At 37.6% G+C, this 27,150-nt stretch overlaps 1 protein-coding gene across 1 annotated transcript in view; it reads left to right on the top strand.

Moving 5' to 3' along the window:
* Positions 1–27,150, top strand: part of LOC131684726 (FMRFamide receptor) — a 371,455-nt gene that overhangs the window by 8,399 nt on the left and 335,906 nt on the right. Inside the window, exon 2 of the mRNA XM_058967845.1 lies at positions 16,349–17,364. The gene's annotated coding sequence lies outside the window, so the exon portion shown is untranslated. The remainder of the gene's footprint in view (positions 1–16,348; positions 17,365–27,150) is intronic.

The following is a 27,150-nucleotide window of genomic DNA, read 5'->3' as shown; positions in this document are numbered from 1 at the left end:
GAAAAGGTCCACGAATCTATCTTCCGTAATTTTTGTCAAAGCCAAAAACAAAAGTTTTTTTGATTTCCTAGAACAATAGAAAGACGATATTTTGATTTTTCGCGAAATAGCATTCTTTTCAATAGAAAAACGCTGAACATTTCATAAAAATTGATACAAATTGCTTATTTAAAAAAAAGAAGAAAACACGTTTTTCGAATAAAAAGTTTCACAACACATACAAAAAATTTAAATTTTGTTCACCTCATACAATTGGTATCTTTGATCCCTGTAACACTGGGTATTCTTGATCCGTATTATTAGCTCTCTCATACCCTTTCAAAATGCATAGAAATAGAAAAACATCATTTCCATAAAGTACCTGGCGCTATTAATTGATCTAAAATGTTTTTTCAGTGAACAAATATGGTATAAGTTATTGAAGATTGGAAAAGCAAGTTAAATAGCACTGATTTACCGCAAATACTTTTCTTGACTTTCTACTGTGGTTAAAGTTTGTCGAGCATCTAAAAAGATAGTCTTATTAATTAATTGGTCAGGATAGGTGGTTAGCTGAACTTTCGTGCCTATAGGTCATAGTGTGCTTTGTTTCTTTAGCCCTAGTAGGCGGGGGATCAAGTTACCACACGTTTTTACAAAAACCTCGTTTCGACATGATTTTCAAAACTGTTCATATTACTGACAGGACATAGTATTCGAATTTAAACAATATTCATAGCTCTTACAATTCGAATTGACTACAAGCTGGTGAACTTTGCAATTAAAATTATAATTTCATTGAAAAGTTATGAGAAAAAAACAAAAGTGGGATCAAGCGTACCCACTCTCCCCTACTGTGTAATTGCAAAATAACTAATATAATTAAATAAAGCGTAATCAATACAAAAAAATATGTTTCAGTGGCACACTATGCCTGAAAATACGACTGAATTTTATTGGTTTCGAATAATATTCCGTCCAACCAAATTGCAACTCTAGAGCCAAAACAGACGTTTTCCGCATTGGTAGGAAATTTCTTTACATGTGTGTTGGAACCACCCTAGTAAATTCAACATTATTTTTTATGATGCCATATATGTCGAACTTGAATACGAAACTGTTTTCTTAGTGGATATAGTTTAATTAACACATTGCAAAGATGTCGAAGATGGTACGTAAAAGACGTGAAAAAATCGGCAAACTCAAGTTGAAAACCCATCGTGGTCAGGAGAACTGATCAAACTGGGTCTAAATCGAAAAGATATGTAAATTTTTGCGATCATTTTTTTGACCACGTTGAATTTCGAACGTTATCGTGCAGAATTCTTTCACGTTTCTCGCGGTCCATCTTCGATAAGTTTTGAACGTGTTAATGAATCCTAATGAAATTCTAATCACTGAATAAACAATCCATTCTGATAAAAACGCTTTTGTTAGTTTCTCGCTATGGCAACTGACGACGCTACAGTATTTATGGAGTAGAAGCTTATATCGTTTTAGACGCTTATTTGTGCTTATTAAAAATGAAAAAAAGTAGAAGGTTTCAATATTCTGGCTAGTCTATTTATTGCAATCTTCAGTGTCATTTTATTTCGCAATAGAAGATTTGCAAGCGTTCTACATTCTGCTAATCGGATTTATTCACTTGTAAGTGCCAGACATTTCTTAGTAAGACTACCTTCTTCAGACTTGATTTTTCGGACTCTGATCATCAACGATCTACCGGGGTATACAAAAGATCATTGTCTCACTGTGATAAAGTTCATCTATGACAAACCAAGAGAACACTATAAATTCGGTTTGACGAGATTTTGCACGAATAGCAAAGGCTTCGATAGAATCTGATAAGCAAACATTCCAATTTTTGATTTTTAAGGGGAATTATAAGAAATAAACACAATAAAAGTGTTTCTGTGTATTACTGCTATTACTTAAAGTGTCACTAAGATCACCAGCCTTTTGTAATGAACCGCATGTAACCACAACCATCTTAACAGCGTGTCGGTTTTACCCTAACCAAAAGGTGTCGGTTTTACCCCAATAGGACACATTTTTTTAAGCAATTAAAAATATTGAAGTTCTCAAACTCGTCTTCAATGCATCCAGTTGATCATAGGAAAGGCCGATAATAATAAGGTTCTGAAAAATGTGGTGATTTGAAAAGCTTTTGTTCGGTTAAAACCTTAAAATCTACGAACAAAATTTTACATCCAGACGAGTATGAACGCTGTTGTCGTTGTATGTTTTGTTTATTTTTATGACATTCGGCGTACTAACGTAAATCCAATTTGTCTTCAAATGCTCTACATAAATGTACTAATAATAAAGTGTCATTATGAATTTATGAAAATTTGATTTCTAGGGAAAATTGTGGGGTGTCGATTTTACCCATAGTGTCGGTTTTTCCCACAATTCCCCTAGAATATATTCGCACTGCTATTTGCAAGAAATTCAGGATCTTTGTTGTTTGGTTTTCCTTTTACCTACTTTCTCTCTCTCTCTCTCTCTCTCTCTCTCTCTCTAAAATTTTCGGTTATGCACACCTGGCGCTTCAGGTATCCAGAATTGCTAAGTTAACTAATTCTCGGGGACAACGGACTTGAAATTTTAAATAAATATTGCTCCTGCTTCGTGATTGTGTGCGTGAAAAATCTTTTTGGCTATCAAAAAGTTTAAAAATATGCAATGAAAAATGACAAACAGATGTACGCACAAGTTTGTCAGGAGATTCCCCCCCCCCCCCCTGCATTCAACATCGCACAATGAAACAAAGGCAGAAATATTCCGTATCGTAGTAGATGGTTAGATCATTTCACTGATTGCTATTATAGTTACAGTTTGTTGTGGAAAGCGACATACGCATAGCAGTCAGTAGTCATATAAGCAGCTTATCGGATATATTTTGTTGCGGATTGACCTAGATGTATTGTGCGAATGTTCGCCGATATTTTATTTATGGAAATTGATAGAATGGCGCCAGAATACGGTTTTTCTTTCTCTTTGTTTGGGCTTAACTTCTGTAGTCCCACGCACAGCCATAGGGTGTTTCCTTGCCAATCGAGTGCCTAATGATGCCATGCCGTCGACACAATGATTCTATTTCGAGAGGTTTTGGGCGATTAGTATATCATGGGATACACAATCAGCCTTTTTCATTACTTCCAATTTCACCAGTTTTTTGTATTTGCTGCTTTATTTTGGTATTCAAATATTAATTTGTTTTTTCTATTTCTGCTCCACTCTTCGAATCAGTTATTTTTTAACATTTATTTGTGTAATGAAGTCATCACTATCACTGTTTTTATTCTATTTCTATTCAACGCTACTAACAATTTTACGAATATTATTTTCAAACGGTTTTGATAGTCCTATTGAAGGTTGTGTAGTGTAAATTCGGAGAAAATTACACATGTTTTTAAGATTTTTTTGGTGATGCAGAAAGTGTTAGTATACACTGAAGTCTTTTTTTATGCGGTTTTTTTTTATGCGGATTTTTTTATGCGACTTTTTTTATGCGGATTTTCAAAGTTATGCGGTTTTTTTTTATGCGGATTTTCAAAGTCATGCGGTTTTTTTTTATGCGGATTTTCAAAGTTATGCGGTTTTTTTTATGCGGATTTTCAAAGTTATGCGGTTTTTTTAATGCGGATTTTCAAAGTTATGCGGTTTTTTATGCGAATTTTCAAAGTTATGCGATTCTTTTTATGCAGCTTCCTTTTAATTTCTAGGGCATCACCTGAAGCGACTTTTATCGAAAGATAGATCCTCGTGAATGCACATGCTTAAACAAAAGACACAAAATGTTTATATTTTTATTTTAGGTTATAAATTACTAGTCTTTGGGTTAAGGATATGAGAAGTATTCTTGATGCAGTGAAAATAAAAACAGAAAATGACTGAATACCTTTTTACCTTTCTCATAATAAAACTTATGCAATCGGTCGGAATTTACACTTTTTAACCGAGGCCCGCAGAGCCGAATCTCTTATACCATTCGACTCAGTTCGGCGAGATCGGAAAAAAAAGTCTCTGAGCGTGTATCTTTTTTTTACTTGGTGATAAAGCTTTTACGCCGACCCGGCACACGTTCAGTAGTTAGACCATACTACCGATTTCGTCCATCATGTGCCACAGTGAGGGACTCTGAACAGAGAAGATAACTCTCTATTCCTCTAAACTCCACCAAGAAGTCCGACATTTGCCTGATCCCCCGGATTCCATTTGAAATGACTACTTTGGGGGGAGGCGTGTTAATGCACTTCACTTGATTCCAGGTCTAGCTGGTCGTGCTAGATTTCGCTTGTCTCGTAACCGCCATATCAGTCCTGCACGGCATGATATTCTACATGCCTTCCTCTCTACGTTGACCAGTTGGATGCCGTGGTCGATCTGGCGATTCCGGTTGGAGGGTGGTTTCCGGTTCACTGGTGCCCCAACGACCAGGGTCTGTCGCGTTCGGTGCTACTCGGCGTAGCTCCCGACGGTGGAGCTAGCCTACCTCGGCGGAGAGTTCCCCGACGAAAGAATGTCTCCTGCAACCGTTGACGGACACGTTATTCTTCCTTAGATGCAGTCCGGCAGAATGCCGAGGTTAGTCCAGCGATTCCCGGTGGAGGATTGCGTCCGGTTCACTGGCGCCCCGATGATTCAAGCCGGCGATTCGCTGCGGACTACTCGGAATAGTCCCCGACGGTGGATCTTTCCTACTCCGACGAAAAGTTCCCCGGCAGTGGAAGATCTTCCGAAACCGATACGAACTGCGATTCGGGGTGGAGTGACTTCCAGTTGTCAGGCGCCACGACGAGCATCTGCCGGCGCTACTTCCCGATCTATTCGAATTAGTCCCCGGCGGGGGCCTAGTCTACTCCGACGGAGAAATTTCCCGACGTTGAAATTTCTCTCGAAATCGTTATCTCAATGCTGGTCGGTTAGGTGCCGAGTACAGTCTTGCGATTCCAAGAAGTCACGGTTCCGACAGCATAAGTCATTAAGTGACTTTACGCTTGTCTGGACATGCCGCTGACTCAGGTGATTCGCATTTAATGCCAAAAGATCCTGACTCCTGCGTTGCAGAAGAAAAAGAGCTAAGTAGCCGGAAAACTCTAAACTTGCTCATATGACCCTACTCCACGCTTTTTTCTAAACTTTCTTACTTCAAATCCTTGCTTTTCCTTGAGTACTATGGCTCTTAATATTGAAAAATATTTCATACCTTATGTGTTTTTTTTATGCGGATTTTCAAAGTTATGCGGTTTTATTTTATGCGGATTTTCAAAGTTACGCGGTTTTTTTTATGAGGATTTTCAAAGTTATGCGGTTTTTTTTATGCGGATTTTTTTTATGCGGTACGTATCCCCCGCATAAAAAAAAAACTTCAGTGTATTAAGAGAAGTTCCATATAATATAGAAGCATTTGAACAATATATCCTAAAATTTGATGCAAAATATTGAGCGAAAGAGGAGGCATTTCAAAAAATAATTGTTCTTAGGTGTATATTAGGGTGTCGCAAAATGGCATCATGTCAAAAAGGTCATCGGCCATCATGACTTATAGTGGAGTCGTTGGTTCTTTGATTATCTACAGCATGTTTGGGCTCTCGAAGGCGAACTTTTTTTTAATTTCGATTATAGAGGTTTTAACCTTAAGGTCATTCGCCTTTTCGGGTTAGAAAAATCTCTTATGAAAAATTTCTATCCCTGTGTGCGGAGTCGGGAGTCGAACCCAAGTGCGCTGCGTACAAGGTAATCAATTTACTAACTACGCTACGCCCACCCCGGCGAAGGCGAACTTGGAATGTTGGACGGGTTTGGTCAATATACATAGTGGCAGTCTTTACAAGTGATTTGGTAAATCCTGGATTTTTGATCAACCGGAACTTTGTTCTTGAGGTTACACAAGAGGTCTTTAGTGTGTTGCCGCTTTTGTAAGCGGTTACCATGGTTCTTCATAGTGGATTAAACTGGGTTGGTAATTTTGGGGTAAAACAGTAAGCATATTCTTTTGTTTTTATCCGGCTCTAGTGTTGTGTTCTGTCTAAACGTTTTCCTTTCGTGTTTATCAATTTTCATTTCTTAAATTGTTTTCATCACTTCTCGACAAGTACTACACGCAGTATGCAAGTGTTACTGCACTACTTAAGTAATCAGTTTGATAACGACCTGTAGATGGGCAACATTGGGCCTGAAACCGGTTGACAAATAGATAAATATAAATCCTTTTTTCGTTTGTAAGAACAGTAAATCCTGCTTCCTATCTCGTGCCACGTTTTCGTGAACGTAATTCTTACGTTAGCACAATCTCCCAAAAATTAGCTTTCTGAATCCATTGGTGATTCATGACGCATTACTATTTCAAACGCACAATGTTTACCAAACCTTTTAATAAAAAGTCTAAGTACAAATATTTTTTTATGTTTCAAGGTTTCATTTTTAAACCGTTTTCTTTGCATTCATGAATACTCTAAATTTAAGAAAAAATGGTCCTGGTGTTAGAGATTGAAAAATGCCTATATATTTCTTCTTTTGACTAGTGGTTGCAGTGGCACAGTTTCCCCTAACACAAAAAGATTAATGTAAAAGTATTTTTACTAAGACATTTGATTAAAATTTTATTTTGAGCAGATGTATTTTAAAGAGCTTTTAAATGCCATCTCTTAGACATTTTTTTAATCTCATAAAAGCCCATCATGATAGATATTTGAAAAGGAAACCAAAAGTAATATTAAATGAGCCTACGGCAATGCGTGTCATTCAAGCATAAACACAATTTTATTTTGTTTGTGACGATTAATGAGTGTTAATGTTAATTAATGTTTTTCCTTCCGCAATTATGCATTGTTTCAGGTTCGATTTTTCTCCAAGCTATGAAAATCGCGTGAAAAAAAAACCTTTTAATCATAACAAGTGGAAATCTAGCAGTATAATACTTTCCCGGAACCGATTCTCCATCAAGATTTTAAGAATCTCGAAAACCTTTCACATATTGTCATCACATCTCGCCCATTCTCCAAGTCCAGCATATAACCCATGGTTGTTCGCATCATCCGACATTTTCGCAGTGTCGTTTTCCATCATCAAAGGAATTTATATTGGCTGATCGAAATTCACCGAATGTGTATTCATCGGGCAATCAATAAATTTAATTAAATTATGTTTTTTTATTTCTGGTTGCGAAATATATGAACCAAATATTTGATTGAAGCATCCATCTTAGTTTTAATTTTCTACTCGTAATAATCTTAAAAAACAACAATATTAGCATCATATTTTCAACTAACGGGTGTTCAACAAAAATGAGATTTTTTTCAGTCACGCAGTTAAAAACAAAAAAAAATCAGAGAATTCAGTATTTTTTATTAAAAACATGATGCTTATTCTTCAAAAAAAAACGACAATAAATATTGGAAAGGGGCTCTGGTCAGCCGTACGACGCAACTTAGTCGCGATGCTCTCACAAGAGCGCTGGACCACGGCTTACATATACTAGGCTAGCTCGTTAGAGTGTAAACATTTGACGAGCGCGTGTCATAGAAATCGTCGGCGAAAACAATTACATGAAATTCATATATTGTTGCTGCTAACGAATGATCGACACCTGATAAATCACAAGGAAGCTATGCCGATGTCCAAAACTTTTGCTGTGAACAGAAAATTAGAGTGGGATACATTTTCTATGGCATGCAGTCAAATTTCCGATTTACGCTAGTAATCACATAGATGCACTGATTTATCCACTGTGTCTAGTGTAATTATGGGATAATTTACGTCAAGAATCCATTTCACACTATTTTTTCCACCGTAAGAGCTCAAATATTGTCAATTAACAACTGTCGAGAAATCCGTTTGTTTATCTCAACGATTTCTCTGACGTCACCGAAAACTGTCAATTCGCGGAGTAGCAAGCCTCGTTTCTGTGAGCCGTGCGCTAGACGGCACTGACGTCCATCTTCCGAATACAATTCCGGATCCTGGTGATCAACTGCTTCGTATCCTTGCCCGCCAATTATTTTTGTACAATAGGGCACTAAGGGAGCCAAAAAATCCTCAATGGGCACTGGGGTAAGTTGGTCGGGTTACTTTCTTTCAACATGTACGGTATCTTTTCAGCTCAAGATACGCCAGCGTCTTCTTGGCGTAATGGGGAGACGCCTCGTCCAACCAGAAGACGTACTCCCATCCACATGATGCTGTTTTGAGAACGGCAGAAGAATTTTCTCAAGACACTCCTCCCGGTACACTTGTTGATTGATGGCCAAACCGCTCGGCTCTAACCACGACTTTGAAATCCCTCTGTCCGATATGGCGATGTACAGCATAACTTTTTTTTTTAAATTTATGCTTGTTTATGAGTTATATTTTACTTCGGGGGGTGTGGCCGACTTATCGCTGGAATAGTAGCTGTCATTTCCTGGAATGTGAGTCTTCGAGAGCGGAAAGTAACTGCGATTCCACGATCGCTATCTGCTCGTCCGTGTACTCGGAGAACAGAGACTTCTTTCGCTATCGGCCTTCCGCTCCACGCTCAGGGATGCCAGGATCCGGTAAACTGTACTCAGGGGCACGTTTTCGTCCCGAAAATGGTTTACCGTAAACTTTTTTCCACGATGACTATCCGTTTCGTAAAACCGTACAACGTACGCTCGCGGACTGCTTGCAGTTTCGACGCCATCTTCGATTGAACTGACAGCACCCGAGCGAAAAGAAACATGCCACCCATTTCCAGAGAGCTACTCTCTTGGAGAGAAAAACTACAAGGGGCAGCCCTATGGGGTTGCACGAGCTGTAGACGTAGGACTATACTACTTAATGTAAAATATTTATTTTCTTAGAACATTTATAGTAATAATAAATCAAACATATTTCTTACGTATGGTTTAATCACAACCAATCAACATCGAATATTACATATTGAACCAAACCTTCTTGATTATCAGGTCATTTCATTAGTAGTAGGTGATCGAGTCCGATTAAACTTATTTAAGAAGATCTGAAGAAATAAGGCAGAAAACTGTGACCGAACTAATATCTGGAACTAAATCTTTATAGCATAAGATTAGCTTGTAAAAACTTTTCGATTGTGTGGTAAAAACCCGGACCAGTAAAGAAAAATCAAATTTTAGACAATATAATCACATTTCATGTATAGACCAAGCATTCTAGTAATATTTTGTCATTATTGTAACTTTCCTAAAGTACGCATACAAATATAGCGAATGCAGTCGTCTTAATCATATATCGAAACTATAAATATAAAAGAATTGAAAACAATTTTATATATGGACAAGATGCGTTTTTGCAACGTTTTTTCAAGTGGCAGTGTATTCATTCATAAATAGGCTTTGTAGTATGCACCTATTATACTACTATAGGCTGAGTGGAAATGAATCACGTGATGGGGAAATGAATCTATGAATTGATCGAACATAAATAATAAACTTTCGTTGTGCAATTCATTAGATCTACCTACCTGCGTATTCGCCTCAAACATTAGCACAAAGCAAAATGAATCAACGCTGATGATGATGGATAGAGCGAAAGAGACAACTAATACCACGATACTATGTTAACCGTGTTTGCAAATGGAGCTCGCATGTACAAACTATTTTGTGTACGAATAATTATACATAAAAGTGTGCTGGAAACGAGCACAACACAAAAGATAGCATACGGACAAGCTCATTCGCATTCACTGGGTAGCGTACCTCCACAGGCAGTGTAACGGACTTCTAAATCAGCTACACTGGCTGTGGAAACACACAGCGCAGTGATCTGCTTCGCCTGCTGTTCAACAGACAACTAAGCTGCTCTGGCGAAATCCGTCCGTTTAAATAGTCGATGGTGACGTCATTCATAGAAGCGTAGTGCGCTAGGTACACAAATCTGTCGTGCTGGACTAGGGAAGCGCTATCTTCTGTGTGTAAATTCGCGATATTTTGACTAGTTTGTTCATTATTTAAATTTTTAATGCCATTATATCAAAAATCTTTGGGGGTATCTATTGGAATCTATTCTTAGAAGTATTTCGGGGCGATACGCGCAAAAAATTTGAAAATTTATCGTGAGATGGCTGAATTATATGCGTTTAAAATCGGACCACTTTTCGTTACATACCATTTTTGTAGAATTTGCAACGTGCACCCCTATATCGAAAACAAAGACGTAGTCCTACGTCAAAAAATTACTCTCTTTACGTTAATTACAGAAAGATATTGAAATTATTCTCATTTTTATTGAACACCCGTAATGCGTCTAGTGTTGAGCTCTGGTGCATAATATTCGAAATACATGAGAGTTTGAGTTCTCCATATTAAAAATTGCGGGTTCGGGCCTGGTTTCTAAAATTTCAGGTCGGCTTACATTTTGACTTTCTCGTGGAATGGAAAGAATGAAAGATGAAGTTTGCGTTTCTTCAGCAAATATGTCCAAAATGTCTTGTTCTATTGTTTTAACTTCATTCAAGACAATCAAGTTCTATCTCGTTCCGTTTAAATTTAGATCTTGCTAAAATTAGAACCACCCTAGCATTGTTTGTTGTTGAATTTCTTATCGAAAACAAAGACTTAGTTCAACGTTTAATCTATTTTTCTTATCTTAATTTTAATGGTGAACAATATTTTCGGCTGACGTTTTATAGCAGTTCTAGACAAACTCTTCAGTTATGCAAGACTTTGATGTTTTTTTGGTGATCAAAATTTTCTTCGATTGACTTAATAATTATTCTAAAATGAGGCTACTGGTTTTAGGCATTGTTTAGACTTAGCTAATGCCTGTTACTTATCGTTTTGACTCCTAAATTTTATATTTTAACAATAAAAGATTAAATTTGCTGATTTTGAAAAGAAAAATCGAAGCTGCATGAGCGCAGCCTATTAGTCGGCTATGACAACATTCATATTCATTTTACAACACATGAACTGATGTTCAGTGCATGGCTCTTCATTCACCGTTACTTCCAAATGAGTGGCAGTTCATATTCAATCTCGTTCGTTTGATCCTGTCCAATGAAAGGATACCGTTTTCAATTGAGCCAGTAAACATCAGTCAAATAAGATTCCGGTAAACAGCCGAATTTATCCAAGGTCCAAGAACGAAAAGATGATTAAAGCTGTTTTTAAAGTTTTAATCAAGATTCCGGTAATATAGATATCATTTCAAAAGGACTGGTTAGTAGATGACGGAAATTGGCGGCTGCTGGTTACCACCAAACTGTGAAATTCACAGAACAGTGGAAACAAGTATCAATATGGATGTCATTTGAAAGGGGCTGATCAGTAGATGACGGGAAGTGATGATTAAGGCCATTTTGAAATCCGAGATGGCGACTTTCGATTACCACAAAACAGTAAAAACCACAACCAATATGGATATAATTGAAGAGTGGTGGTCAGGAGATAACTGGAATTGATGATTAAGGCCATTATAGAGTCCAAGAGGCTGGCTTCCAGTTATCGCAAAACAGCGTAAGCAACTATCAAGATGGGTATTATTTGAAAAAGGCCATTTTGTAATGCAAGATGGCTGCTTTCGGTTACCACAAAACAGTGAAAACCACTATCAATATGGGTATCATTTGAAAGATGGTGGCCAGGAAATGCCGAAAATTGATGATGGAAGCCATTTCGAAATTTAATATGACTACTTTCGCATATGATGACTTTCGAAAGCTTTATGAAACAAGGGGGTTGTTTTGTTTTTGTGGAAGAAAGCAGATCACAGAAATCGATGACGACTTCCGGTTATCATCCGTGTAGGTATAGTTCTCGCCAACGTATTTGATGTAGCCTCTCTGATTATGTCCAAAACAGTACTTACATATGTATACCGATTACATTCACTTTATCTAACTATTATACAAAATACGAAGATGTTCAATTACTGCCCACCTTGCATAAAGAACATGAATCTTGATAAAAGACTTACTAATATAATGGTTATCAAATTAAAGATTTCTTATCGTCAGAATTCATTACTTTTCGTCACTTTCTGAAGATTCTTTTTAAAATAACACCCATAATTACCTAAATTTATGCAGTGATGATCCGTTTTGATTAGTCCCGATTTTGGCAGACCTACAACCAATTTCGAATAAGGAGTGTTATTGAGGCTTTTTGTAGTGGAGCTTTACAGATACCGGAAGCCACCTTGCTGGATTTCAAAGTAGTCTCTGTTTTCAATTTGCGATATCTACTAACTAACCGGAAGCCGTGGGTTTGTGTTTCAAACTGGCCTGACCAGCTACTTTCAAATGACGCCAATATTGATGAAGCCTTCAACGCGTTTTTTAAAAGGGTCAATAAGCAATGCTTATTAAGCATAGTGTCAAAATTCGCTTTGAGAGGAAATGCCGAACAAACAATTAATTGTCGATTATTATTAATCACAGCAGTAAACGAAAGAGAAAACTTTTCTCTTTTGTAAAACGTTAACATCCATTCTAAGCGATTTTGGGTTTGTCTGGAATTTTCACTCAAAATGAATTGGTCGTTTACAAAAAAACACGCGAGAACTATTTTGTGGTACCCGCCGTCCTGAACTGCAAAATAGTGTTAATCATTAAATTCTTTTATCTACTGGCCACCCCCTTTCAAATGACATTGATAATTTTCAAAATTTTATAGAAGCCGGATGTCAGCTTATTGGATTTCAAAATGGAGTAAATCACGCGTGTTTTTTGAGAAGGACCAATAAGCACACTGTCAAAATTCACTTTGAGAGAAAATTCCGGACAAACCGTAACTCGCCGAGAATGGACGTTAACATTTTATGAAAGAGAAAAGTTTTCTGTTTCGTCTGTTCCTGTGATTTATAATCGGCGATTAATGGTTTGTCCAGAATTTCACTTAAAGTGAATTTTGATAGTATGATTATTGGCCCTTCTCAAAAAACACGCGAGAAATTATCTGGTTAAGGCCCTTCCAAATGACACCAATATAGATGATAGTTTACTGTTTTGAAGTAAGCTGAACCCGTTATCTTGATTTTCAGTATGAATCATGAATTTTCATCATCTACTGACCACTACCTATTTGTCATCTATATATATATATATATATATATATATATATATATATATATATATATATATATATATATATATATATATATATATATATATATATATATATATATATATATATATATATATATATATATATATATATATATATATATATATATATATATATATATAATGTATATCAATATATTGATAATGGTTTTCACTTTTCTGCGGTAATTGGAAGCTACCATCTTGGTTTCAAAATGACTGTGTGAAAACATTTCCAATAAGAAACAAAATTTGGATTGAATCCAATGTTTTTGTGCAAGAGTTCCCAATACATACAGAGTTGGAATTTTTTGTTTCATCAGTAACTAGCACCAGATTTTGCGCCAGTTACACGATAAATCTAAACTAGCACCAAACTTGACACTAGCTCAAACGATAAATCCAAAAAGTCATGACGTCTAATTAACAAGAACAGAAGTTCTTGTTTGCTGATAAGAACTCGGAATCCGAACTTGTCTTTTGATTCGAGGGCCAAATGCCGTGCACCCAGAACTTTTGTGCTTTTGTACTACTCGAGGCATCACTTGGAACCAGCCAGACGTCATGTAGTGCTAACGAATTTTTGGATTTGATATTGATGATGAATTCCTCTAATGATCATTTTCCGTTATCTTTTGACCACTATATTATATATGACACTCAAATTGATGATGGTATTTACTGTTTTGTTGTAAACAGAAGCAACCATCTTGATTTTCAATTCGCTATCTAACGCTGATGTCATGAGTGTGCAATGATGATGTTTTTATTTTCATCTGTCAAAACGCATCGAAAAGTAAATTTTGAATCTTATAAACTCAATGAATAGTATAATTAAATATTTTTTCTTCTAATTAGATGTAGTTTTGATGAAGAAAATGTGTTTCCTACCTCTGAAAATAGATGGTAACTTTAAGTTTATTCAGTTTATACTAGAATGAAATTCAGAGATTGAAATCTGGATAGAAAACACGATAGTGGGCAAAAATCACTGGATTAAAGAACGCAGGTGTTGACAATTGAGATTATCCACTGATAAATACAAATTTTGGGAGAACATTTTCCGTATCCAAAATAACCAACCTAACCTCAAAAGTACAAAAGCAATTCCGGGTCTCGAAAATTCGCAATAAAATATCGAGTTAGACTGAATGTGATGGTATCAAACGAAAAAAACGAGTGTTTGCTTATCACCTGTAATTAAATTTGTTGTAAACCTATGTAATGTTTACCCTAAAACAATTCAAATAGAACAACCATCCTATAATAAGAGATTATAACTGCTAGAGGTCGCATGTCGCTGTTAACACTGAAAATTTATCATCTCGCTCTTACATATGCTAGGCCCATTAGTTTGACACATATTGTCCCGAGTATACACTTGTCAAAGTAATGGGATACAATATGTTAGAGCGAGACCCCATGTTTCAGTCCGTGAATGCATGGAGACAGTAGCGCTTTGCTCCCTCTAGTAGTTATAATTTCTTTTATCCTATATCATCAATGCAAGAAAATACTTTCGTCATCATTTGAATGGTACCAATAATGAAATCTAGTTAGCGCGTCGATCGGATAAGTCTCATATTTGAGAGCCAATAGACAGTGAACTCCGAATGACTCAGATGAAGATGGCAGCAGAAGTCAACTGATATACTGGCGGTATGCTTGCAGTGAATGATTCGCAGTTTCACTTTCTTCGTTTTTGTTTGAAAATGACGTTTTACCGTACTGTCTTGGATACAACATCCAAATCGACAAAACAGGAACCGATTTTTTTGTCCATGGTTTACCATGAAAAAACAGCAACACCAGCAACAGACATTCAATTCTGTTGATCGCTTGCAACGCAACATATAAGCCATATAGAAACACAAACAGAAGTCTGACAGATGAAGTGGACTTTGTTCAAATGTGATTTATTTTGAATTCCTGGTTCTGTTTCCGCTCGCTGCCAACAATTCTCGAGAAACATATGATTACGGCCTAAAAGCCAACTGTTAACATCCACTTTGAATGAAAATTCCGGACAAACCGTTACACGCCAATCACAGATGTTGGTAGTAAACGAAAGAGAAAAGTTTTGTCTTTCATAAACTGTTGTGAACTGTGTTCAACTAGTAACGGTTTGTCTGGAATTTCCATTCAAAGTGGATTTTGACAGTTGGCTTTTAGGCCGTAATCATATGTTTGTCGAGAATTGTCGAGTTTTCTGTTATTCATGTTCTCTACTCGCTCCCCCATATCGTTATGTTGCTGACTGCATCAGGATTAATGGATTTCCTCTTTTCGGGATATTCGCGCCACTGGGAGTCTGTAATCAAAATGCAGTTTCCGAATGGTATACTTTGCCGAATACTTTGTTGTCTGCAGCAGTTGTTATTACTAATTAATGTTCAAGTTTTTATGCGAATATAAAACAGGAAATCTGTTTGGCGACACATGCAACGTCAACTTGAACGAACTTGAGTTCGCTCAAAAAGTTGTTTAATTGCTTCGCCTTCATCGGATGCCGAGCGATTGTTAATTGAAACATTTCGTACGTGTATGTATTTTTTCGACGCCATCATTGTTGTATGGTGCACGGTGTAAAGAATAATAGGTAACGAAAAAGGTTTTATTGGTGTTACGTGCTGGAGTTTTGGTAGCGTCTATGACTGCATGGTGGTAACAAACCGGAATTCAGTTAAGGATGTAAAAAAATAGTCACAAAAAACCGCTGTTCGTTTGCAGCTATAGCACAGAGAACAGACGTTCATCTCTAGAGTTTAAGTTGTGTAAAAAATAACGGTCTATTTAAATATATGTAGTTGGGATATTACCACCTGCTGCGATACTGTCGCCTTTTTGTTTAGTGGATGAGTTTGACTGAACTTTCATCTAATCACATAGAGATTCCAAAATTGCCGAAATAATAATACCTCTAGTTGTGCAATGTTTACACAAGTATTTTAAATGCATTTGTTTGAACATGACTTATGTTCTCTGTATTTACTGCTTTGTGATAGCAGTTTATTCTCTAAAATATTGATACTAATCTACAATCATTTTGAGCGCTTTCGGAATGGACGATTATCGCTCAATTTACACTTACCGTCGCCTCACTGTTCTGTGACCACCGACGACACCCGCACAAAAATCATCCAATAACTTCCCAACAATGCCTGTATTGTAATCCCGCCGGGCGAAAGTTGACACTTACTTCCACCCAATGTGCCCACTTGACACACGAACGAAAGTTTAATTTTGTTTAATTAAAAATGTTTTCCACAGATTTTTTTTTCTCAATTCAATCCATTTTCTATCTCCGCTTTCCTATTCTTGCAGCCCGCCGGCGAGCCATCATCGTCGCCATTGGACGGTGGTCTCCGGTGTCTTGACCATCCCACCCACAGGGGAGCCCACCAGATCCGACCGGCAAGCAGCAGCAGCAGCCGAGAGCAGAATCAAAACAGACTCGCTAAAGTGTTGGATCATAATTAATTACAAATGCTTGATCCGGGAAGAGTGTAGCAGTTTTCTCAACGCTTGCTATCCGAGGATTGAAGAAGGCGATCCTGTTATGCTACCACACAATGACAGTGCTGTAGCTGTCAGTTGCAGAGTAAGAGCAGTAGACGACGAAAAAACGAATCTGACTCGCCACTGGCCAGGGCAGGATACAAACCGGAAGGCTGAAGTTGCGGAAACATGAAAATGTTTTGAAGCGGAAAACTGGCGCGCAAGTTTTCCCGTAGTGTCCACTAGAAGATTTAATACTTTCCGAAAGTTACGAAAAGTGAAGAAGAAACTTCCTCGGAGAAAAGTGGAAGCTTGTCGGTGTGTGTGTGTGTGTGCAATTTTTCAATGGTGCAGCAAGAAGTAAGTTCGAGTGCGAAGTGTAAGAATCAGTGGCTGGACTTTTCGCGTGTAAAGCAGCAGAAAATTATGCAAATAAGGTATTCTGTTGAAGTGTACTTTGCAATTGAGTTGAAGTGGAACAAAAAGTTGATGGAAGAATACATCTTACATTAAATTAATTAGAAAAGCGGAAAAAGTTGCCAAACGAGACCTGAGAATAGACAGCTGTTGTCAATGGGGAAGACAAAGGCGTTGATAGTTGTATTACTTTCACCTGGTGCTGAAATAGTTTTCTTCTTGAAATGCGTCACGCGAATAAGTTTTGCTAGTTAATTACTTATTTGGACCCACCCACGGTTTAAGGCAGCTCAGGGGAGCTTGGCACAGCTGGCGAAATTTGTTCCAAAGGAGGAAAGCCTACGAAACCGGTATAGATTAAATTAGAGGAAAAGCTCAACTTGTTGGCGGCGGGCGCCCACCGATCCAGACTAGCAGCCGAAAAGGTAAAAGGGCAATAAAAACAAAATGAGAGCACCGTTTATTGGTGTTTCGGTTATTGTTTTAGGAAAAGTTTAACCGGTATGGGGAAGTTCGTTTATGGTTATCTTATTACTTTCGACAAACGAGGGTTGGGGACTACGGTCTGATCTAGGACCGCTTTCAGGGGAGCAGATTGCTTCCGGCTTTGGGAACGTAAGGGTAGGACAAGGTATTTTAGGAAAAATGTGAAAAGTTTACACTTGGTTTCGAAGGAATCTTTAATCAGCAATTTATTTGCTATGTGTTTATCGAAGTTGTTATCGCTTTAGGTTGCCAGTTTAATTGTTTACGGCCTTCTCGATATAGGTTGACCTTTTCCGTCGACCCTGGCACTGATGATATTAATTCTTAACAACAGATGGCCGAAATGTGTCTCAGGTGGAATCTAGAAACAAATTGTATTTGTGACCTAGTTGTACAGTGGTGAACATGGTTTGGCGTATGTATTGTTTGTTGGATTTTTCTGCAGCACTATTGGGATTTACCGGTATGTTTATAGTTTATAGAGCTGCATTTAGACGTTCTAAACTCCTAATATGCAGCAAAATAAAGCTAGTGGGCAGTTTCGACATCAGCTTCAAATATCGGTTTTGTTTCGGTTGTTGAATAATTCACAGGGCAACAAATATTAACATGGCCTCGCATCGATTAACTAGAGAATAATAGAAATAATGTAAATACGAAACATGGAGAATATGTATCTTGATCAATAGCTTTTGGAAAATACACACGGTAATACTCTCGTTCACATATATTTTTAGCTGTATTTCCTAAATCGATTAGCTAGAATAAGTAAACTCAGCTAACAGATTGTTGTTTTTTTCTCAATCATATTTGTTAACACTCTTAGGGGAGGTTCCCATTTAAAATTTCCGAAAATAACCTTGTTTTTGCATTATGAAAGGTATAATTGTCTACTATATTGTGTTAAACGGGTTTTTTCGATTTGCGCATCAAAAGAGTTTCTACAGGCCACTGCACAGTGGTTTTTTTCACCACAATCGTGCGATCAATTAATTACGTCTAAATCGTTAAATTTGGATCAATGCGTCTTCGGAGAGTTTGGCTGGCACTATAAGCACATTCATATGGTGTTGTTATTTTAATGGTTAATCTCCCTAAAAGTGAGCTATATTTACCAACTTTATCAAAATTAAGTCTTCGGCAAAGTTGTAGAGCAAGTCATTGCCAATAACTTTGCTGAAGACACTAAGTGTTTATCTTCAATATCTTCGATATTATGACTGCTTGTTTGTGGATGATCCATTTAAAGCCAAATCAATAATATATTTTTGAAATATCATTCTGACAAGTTCGAAATATTCAGTAAAAAGCTTTAAATTGTCAAAATGTATAACTTTCTATGGTACAACAATGGCTTATCTCGTATATTTTCAAAGTAATTTGACTTTTTTTTGAAAAATAAAGTGTTTAAAATGACTATTGACTGTTAACGGGAAAACGGCTGAGTTTACGCCAATAGTGTTTTCGGACTACTCATCAAAAACTCGCAAGATTTATCAGTTTTTTCAATTCATTTTTAACTATGTTACTATGTTTTAATTGTCATTTTAAACTTTACTTGAGACAACGAAAGACAAGTGACATTTCATAGTGTTGATGTAGCATTTCTAATTGCAATTAATGCTGGCTTTCCGTTTTTTGCCCGTTCAAAAGTTATTGCTTTTAAAACTTTAACCAATTTTCCAAAAATTACCCAATAACTTCTAAGTCGCAAGAGATTGACCGATGATCTCTTCAGAGAAGATGTATCTTGATAAGACAAACAACTTTTTTGAACATACTGAAGCTCTATCTTTGGTATTTAAGAAGTTAAGTTGAATAAATGCTTTTAAGGGGTCGTTCACAAACAACGGTCAATAACTTCGAAGTACAATAAATAGATTTTTGGTTCTCAGTAAAAATGTTCGCAAGAATATTTTTACTGACACTTCTTTGACATTTACAAACACTATATCTTGCTTTTCATTTTTTTGAAAAAAAATCTCACTTCAAGGATCAATCACTATGACTATATCGTCAAAATAAAGGTCTTAAATCATCTTCAAACATCCCAGAAGACATCATTGCTGTACGCTTTACCGTTATTCTCATGCTTTTGCGAAAAAAAAACTACTGTTCATTGGACGAAGCGGCGTTCTGGACGCCATGGGACTCCCGGATCGAGAAGCGCGTCTCAGGTAGAAACCTTTTAATTGCATTATGCATGTACCCATAATACTTCGCGTTGCACTGTACATGTGAACAGGTCTCGAGAACGTATTTCACGGCTTGATCGGTAGAGGCATCGCAGACTAATAGCGAGATATCAAACAAACTTGTCCCAAAGATCTTGTATTAATGTTGATCAAGTATCATCATGAAGACAGCTCCATACCGTACCGTGCGAGTTAGTCTCCTAGAACTAGCCGCGGTGACGGTAAGGATTCCGTGATATTACAAAGCGTTCGGTGCCCTACCGAGGCTCTAGGAGAAATGTCTTTACCTTTGATTATAACTTGACAAGCGATAATTTCAATGCCTGACGTCAAAGACCTGAAGACTAGGTTAGTGAAATGTGGTTCAGTCATCACCGAAGTGGCTTCAGATCTGGAATTTGCCCGGAACCCCGGGACTTCCGGAATCATCGATCATGATGATTTGCCATCAGTGATCCAGGCCTGCAAATCGAAGTAATTTGATGTTCATTTCAATAGATTTTAAACCTATGAGGTATTACGATTGTACCGGTTTATAGGAGAAATTCCTATGTGACCGCAATAACCAACCTGTAACTCCGGAACCAAACGTCAGAACTGAACGTTATTCAATAGCAGCCAACGGGAGTTTTATATCTTTCATTTGAAATCAAGTTTGTAAACATCGGTTAAGAGTTTGCTAGAAAATAGGTGTGACATTAGCTCGGGAACTTGGCGAGAGAGGGTATCAAGATCCGTCATAGGTGATCAATGCGGTCAAAACTACTTTAACTGGTCTTTATTGATCTGGACCAGCAAATCCAAGTAATGCTGAACGTATTTGAGTATGTATTACATCATTCGGACATCATAGGGTTACCAGTTTCTATGGGAATTTGCTGTGGGACCACAGTCTTCAACCCGTAACTCTGGAACCGGAGGTCTGATCAACTAAAAATTCAATAGTGTCTTATGGGAGCGTTATACCGTTCATTTGAAACTGATTTTGTGCAGATCGGTTGTCATCTCTGAGAAAATTGAGTGACATTATTTGACACACACATATATAGACACAGGCATACACACACAGGCATTTTGCGATCTTGACGAACTGAATCGAATGGAATATGACACTTGGACCACCAGGCCTCGGTTGGAAAACCGATTTTTGGCGTGATTGCATAGTCTTTCTTTACACTCAGGTTTTTTACGCGTTTTTTGCGCGGTTTTTTTTACGGGGATTTTCCAATTAACGCGGTTTTTTTTACGCGGATTTTACAATTTATGCGTTTTTTACGCGTTTTTTACGCGGTACGTATCTCCCGCGTAAAAAACCTGGGAGTATATGAGAAAGGCAAAAGGTGCGAAATCAGTCCCAAAAAGTCGATTTCCACAAAAAAAAAAATTTGCTTGAGATAACATAAAATCTCGACGTTTCATGCATTTTAAAGGTGTTTGGCATCAAAAATACGAATTCGATTTCTGAAATTTCATGGGGTCCCCCCTTTGAAAAAAAGTTTTGAGTTATGGGATCTTCATATGTGACCGGACGGTTCAGTCTATATTTCCGGAACCATATAAGCTACGAAGCGTACAAAATTTTATAGACATCTGGGGGAATGATATAGCTATCATTTGGGACTAAGTTTGTGAAAATCGGCCCAACCATTTCCGAGAAACTGATGTGAGTTTGTTAATTTTGAAAAATGGCCGCTTTTCCCGGGCACTTCCGGAACCGTCTATGGTGGGTCAATAGATTGGTTCCATTTTTGACTTTTAGCTCCACCAGGCTCTACTGATTCCTTTTATGGCCCCTAGTAATTGTGCAAATTTTTGGTACATATCGGTTGTGTCTACGGACACTCCAAAAAAATCAAAGTTTATAAGGAAGTTTATATGGAAAATTGTTTTTCATTGAAAATAAATTCTTAAAAAAATCACCTCATCAATCAATTAATCAGAACACTATATATTTCTAAAGATATTCTGCTACTGAACATATTCGTGAAACATTGTAAGTTCATGAAAATTCTCTGAGAAAAGTAATTAACTAAAGAAACAGCATGACTTCAAAACAAGTGGATTTTATTATTAATCATAGCAGCCCTGTTTGAATAGCTCCATCCTAAGGGGCCTTACAACATGTTTGACGACTTTTATCAATATTTTCATTATTACAGCAAATTGCATAAAAATAAGCCCACTTCATGACAAATATGGTGTTGATAGTTTTGTTTTTTCATGCAGCATGAAGAGAAGTTCTCTCAGTTTAAAAGCATGCAGCTGCCAAGATTCTAAGAAGCATACGTTCATCTAAATTACTAAATTTTGTTTGGTCGAATCCGAAGAGAAAATTTTATTCAGCTACCAAACTAAGTCTACTAGTTAGCAACATAAGCTAACTAATGTAGCTAGTTGAATCCGCATACAAAATGTTTCGCTTTTTTGCGAGCTTGCAATTCCAGGAATCGCAAAATATAGCGCATCAAAAAACGCGTGAAAAGTAGATTGTGTGAATTTAAATTTATTTCTCTTGCAAGTGGAGGAACATTATATCGTTGTCTCTAATCAGTGGGTTTTGATGCCCTAAAAAAATTTAAACTTTATGCTACGTCGCACAACTTCTGACCCTACCCTCTCCACGTCACACTTCGTCACAAATTCGGTATAGCCCCCCTAACCCCTAAAATGCTACATCATTTATGCATGGCCCCTAATACAAGTGTAAACTAGACTTACCCCCACCGCTCGCGTATGGCAGATGCAGCTATTCAAACAGGGTTGCTATGATTTAAAATAAAATCCACTTGTTTTGAAGTCATGCTGTTTCTTTAGTTAATAACTTTTCTCAGCGAATTTTCACAAACTTACAATGTTCCACGAATGTGTTCAGCAGACGGGAGAATTTATTTATAAGAAAAATGAAGACAAACAAAAACTTTTGAAAAACTTCTGAGAATCAAGTAGATAATATAAAATCGTTTTTCTGTATGAAAAAAATTAATAAATCTTCCAACGTAAGCATGCGTATGTAATCCGTACAACTCGTTGTTCATGCACCAGGGCCACTTTCCATTTTATTTTCTTCATCTTAGTATTTAGTAGTAAATATTTAGTAGTAGTTTGGAAGAATTTATATTTAGTCATCTTCGACTGAACTGTAATCGATGCCATTTCCGAACTCTTTCATGAAGCCAAGAAGCATGTGATTGTGGTTTCGTTTTTTTTCGTACGCTGTATCGTATCGTATTTTCGAGTACATCTCCATACTTCAATTTATCTTTTAATCTGAAAAGCCCGCAAGTAGTATTGTCATCAGGCAATGGTCCGTCGTTTGTCTTCTCGTAGCACGCTGTGGTAATCACTGACAAAATATTCAGTCAATGGGCGTTGTTTGCTAAACAGAACACGGAAAAGTAGCTTAAAAGAGCTACATTGAGGCGCGTTATGTCCCGATAATTATCACAGTCGAGCCTGTAGATAAGTCATATGAGGTCATCCAACCATTCGTGCCGTTTTTCAACTCGTGAATGTCATTTTACACTGATTCTAACATGTTAGTCCATAATTCTCAATCCTTATACAACTCCTGTCTTGATTGTCATTTTCAGCCCCTGTCTTGTTCTTTTTCTGAGCTCACTACATTGTTCCAACATATAGCCAGTGCGAGGAATAAGATCACAATCTGATTTTTCTCATCTATTGCTCGTTTGCACTCCTCATCGAACCAATTATCTGTGTGTAATCTAATAGTCATGTTGCACTGTTACGACTGTTGCATAGATCACTTTATGAACTTGCTGTTACGTTGTGATTGGGCAATCTCTTGTTGGTCGTTACTCGAAACTTTTTGTCCCAAAGGATGAATATATCTCATGCTTTTCATGAAATATATTTTTTGGGATTCAATACTAACTATGTTTATAAAATATTTTTTTCAGTTTCCTAAAGTATTCACTGGCATCTTTTCAGAAGTTTCAGAAGCAATATTTTTTTCTGTAAATGAAATTCAAATAAAAATATAGCAAATTACCATAAAAATATAAACTGAATAAAGCCGCTTTTTTCAAAGATGCGCCCCAAAAATCTATTTTCATATTTCTCATTCGTATAATGAGTTCTTGCACATTTTCTTTATTCCTTTTAACGATTACTTAGTAGGGAAAGTGATAGAAATTTAGAGCTACAGTACTAAAGTGAGAGCAAGGATTTACAATATCGGAAACTTAGAAGTGATAGGGTCATTAGGAACAGGCTTAAAATCTTCCGGACTAAACTAACTTTTATCTTCTGCTGGTAGGAGGTTAGCTAGACAGAGTTACTACGAATTGCGAAACTTTGAGTTACCAACATGTCTCACGGTAACAGCAGAGTTGTCCCATGAGAACCGACAGCTTTCCTATCTGTACATTCCAATTCTTTTCATGACTTAAATTTTTATAACTTTCCTACTTAATAATCTCTACCTAATTTAATGTCGTTAAAATAAAAAAACCTGTTTTAATCCACCTAGCGGTGCAATTGTGCCTTTCTCATTTCTCTAAACTATGGCACGGAGGCTTTTTATGTTCAACATAATTGTGGAAATGTCCATTACATTCTTAGTACACTTTGCACTTATAGACAATGGCATGCCAGCCACGAAATTGATGAGCTACGTGTCGACGGTGAAACACTTGAAACAAAAAAATATCATACTCCATTTGCCTAATCAGCATTAGATCAATGTTATCTGCTTGCAAACTCATTTTGTCATGCGGGGATGGGTATGTGAGGAGGGCGAAAGTCCCATGAACGAACGACTCCCCAGCTTAAATTGGTATGCTTTGTAATATAGTGGTGGTTTAAAGATGATGGGGTTGAAAGGGAGGGGTATGAGGGCTGGATGAGGTGGTGGTCTGAGGGGTGATTTAAGGAGATTTTTAAAGGAGGGGAGTGAACAGTAGAGGGGGGATGTAGCCCCTCTCCGTAAACCATCAACTACGCCCCTGTTAAAATCCAGAAACCTTATGCGAGTCGAAAAAAAAAATTTGGCCCGGGATTAGGTTGACGTTTTTAGAGTGATTGCATAACCTTTCTATATGAGAAAGGCAAAAATGTGCCAAAATCCAAAAAAGTGAATTGTCGTCAATTTTTTTTTCGAGTTTGCATCAAATCTCGACGTTTCATGCACCTTTTTTTTTTTATTCATTTCGTTTATTTGATAGGCACAAATGCGTTAGCTTGGCGGTGCCAAATTCTTTTGTTTTTACATTTTGTATATTTTAAAACTAGGAGGTTACAATGTTGAAATATTTTTTTAAAAAAGAAAAATTTTACAGCTATCTTAAGACTAGAAATAAGATTCTATATACAAGAGAGGGGGCGAAAGATTTTTTTTATGAAAAAATTTTAAAACAAGGAATTCAATAGTAATAATTTTTAGGAAATATTTACAGTTATCTTAAAACTAACAATATAGTTTGGTACACAAAAGGGGGAACAAATATTTATGAGAAAATTCACAGGTGTTTTAAGACTAGGGATACAATTCTATTTACAAGATGGGGGACAATAGTTTTAACAAAGAGGTAAAATTACAACTATCTTAAAACTAGGAATACAGAATACAAATTTGAACTTTTTTAGCGGAGACTTATGCTTGGTCAAGATATTCAGAGGGGGGCTGTAGAAGCAGTTGTATCAAGGACAGGGGAGAGAAAGCGTAGATGGTGACCGGGAGAGAAGAGCAAAACTTGCAACTTTCGCTCGAACGGGAGATCAGCGAAAGATTACCGCCTCAGTCTAGTAGGTCGGATTGGCGGATGGTATTCTTCGGACCCGCGGGGAATCCTTCAAAAGTCATCGGACCTTGAGTCGCTCTCGCTTCAGTTTCCGTAGTGGTAAGTGCGACGGCGGTTACATAGTTGCAGTCTGGAGCTGATCGGTCCCACAAGGCAAGAGAAAGCTTCTAAAACGAGAAATAAAAAGAGAGGGGCTAAATTGGGATATTTGTCGTTTTTATGAAAGTATAAATAAGGGACATATAGGGGAAATCACGATTTGCCAGTATATCTCGGACTGGGACATTGGGTGGTCTACCTCGGGCCCGAAGGGAATCCTTTAACTGAGACCTGGCGTCCAAGTACCCGGCGCATACCCAGACAACGTGCTCGATGTCGTGATAGCCCTCGTCACAAGCGCACAGACTACTCTCCGCAAGCCCAATACGCCGCAGATGCGCATCCAAGGTGTAGTGGTTGGACATAAGTCGGGACATTACACGAATAAAATCCCGACCCACATCCATCCCCCTGTACCAAGGCTTCGTTGATACCTTTGGGATAATGGAATGTAGCCATCGTCCAAGTTCACCATTGCTCCACGAGGTTTGCCAACTGTTGAGTGTCCTCTGACGACAAATACTAAAAAATTCGTTGAAGCAGATTGGTCTTTCGTATATGTCACCATTTAATGCGCCCACCTTTGCTAATGAGTCGGCCTTTTCATTGCCCGGGATAGAACAATGAGAGGGGACCCAAACAAAGGTAATTTGATAAGATTTTTCAGATAACGTACACAAGGACTCCCGTATCTTCCCCAGGAAATATGGGAATTACTTTTTGGGCTTCATCGCACGAAGAGCCTCGATGGAGCTGAGGCTGTCCGAAATGATGAAGTAGTGATCTGTGGGCAGAGTGTCGATGATCCCAAGGGTGTACTGAATTGCAGCTAACTCTGCGACGTAAACTGAAGCGGGATCATTGAGCTTGAATGAAGCGGTGATAGTATTGTTGAAGATACCGAAGCCAGTGGACCCATCGAGATTTGATCCGTCAGTGTAGAACATTTTGTCACAGTCGACTTCTCGGAATTTATTATAAAATATATTGGGGATCACTTGCGGGCGTATATGGTCCGGGATTCCACGAATCTCTTCCTTCATGGATGTGTCGAAGAATACAGTAGAATCAGAAGTATCTAGGAAACGAACACGGCTGGGAGTATATGAAGAAGGATTAATGCTCTGTGCCATGTAGTCGAAGTACAAGGCCATAAATCGGGTTTGAGAATTAAGCTCGACGAGCCTCTCGAAGTTTTCAATCACCAACGGGTTCAGAATGTCGCATCGGATGAGCAATCGATATGAGAGTTCCCAAAATCGATTTTTTAGCGGAAGAACGCCCGCCAGCACTTCGAGACTCATCGTATGGGTCGAGTGCATGCAACCCAAGGCAATGCGCAAGCAACGATACTGGATTCTCTCCAGTTTGATGAAGTGTATGTTCGCAGCGGAGCGGAAACAGAAACACCCGTACTCCATCACCGACAATATCGTTGTTTGGTATAACCTGATCAGGTCTCCTGGGTGAGCACCCCACCATGTTCCAGTTATTGTTCGGAGAAAATTGATCCTTTGTTGGCATTTCTGTTTCAGATACCTAATGTGACATCCCCAGGTACCTTTAGAGTCGAACCAGACCCCGAGATATTTAAATGTGAAAACCTGGTTGATCGTTGCACCCATTAATAAAAGCTGGAGTTGCGCCGGCTCACGCTTCCTAGAAAAAA

The sequence above is a fragment of the Topomyia yanbarensis genome, chromosome 2 (genome assembly GCF_030247195.1).
Source record: "Topomyia yanbarensis strain Yona2022 chromosome 2, ASM3024719v1, whole genome shotgun sequence".
NCBI lineage: Eukaryota > Metazoa > Arthropoda > Insecta > Diptera > Culicidae > Topomyia > Topomyia yanbarensis.
Note: the sequence above shows the minus strand (reverse complement) of the source record. Positions and strands in the feature narration are given on the sequence as shown.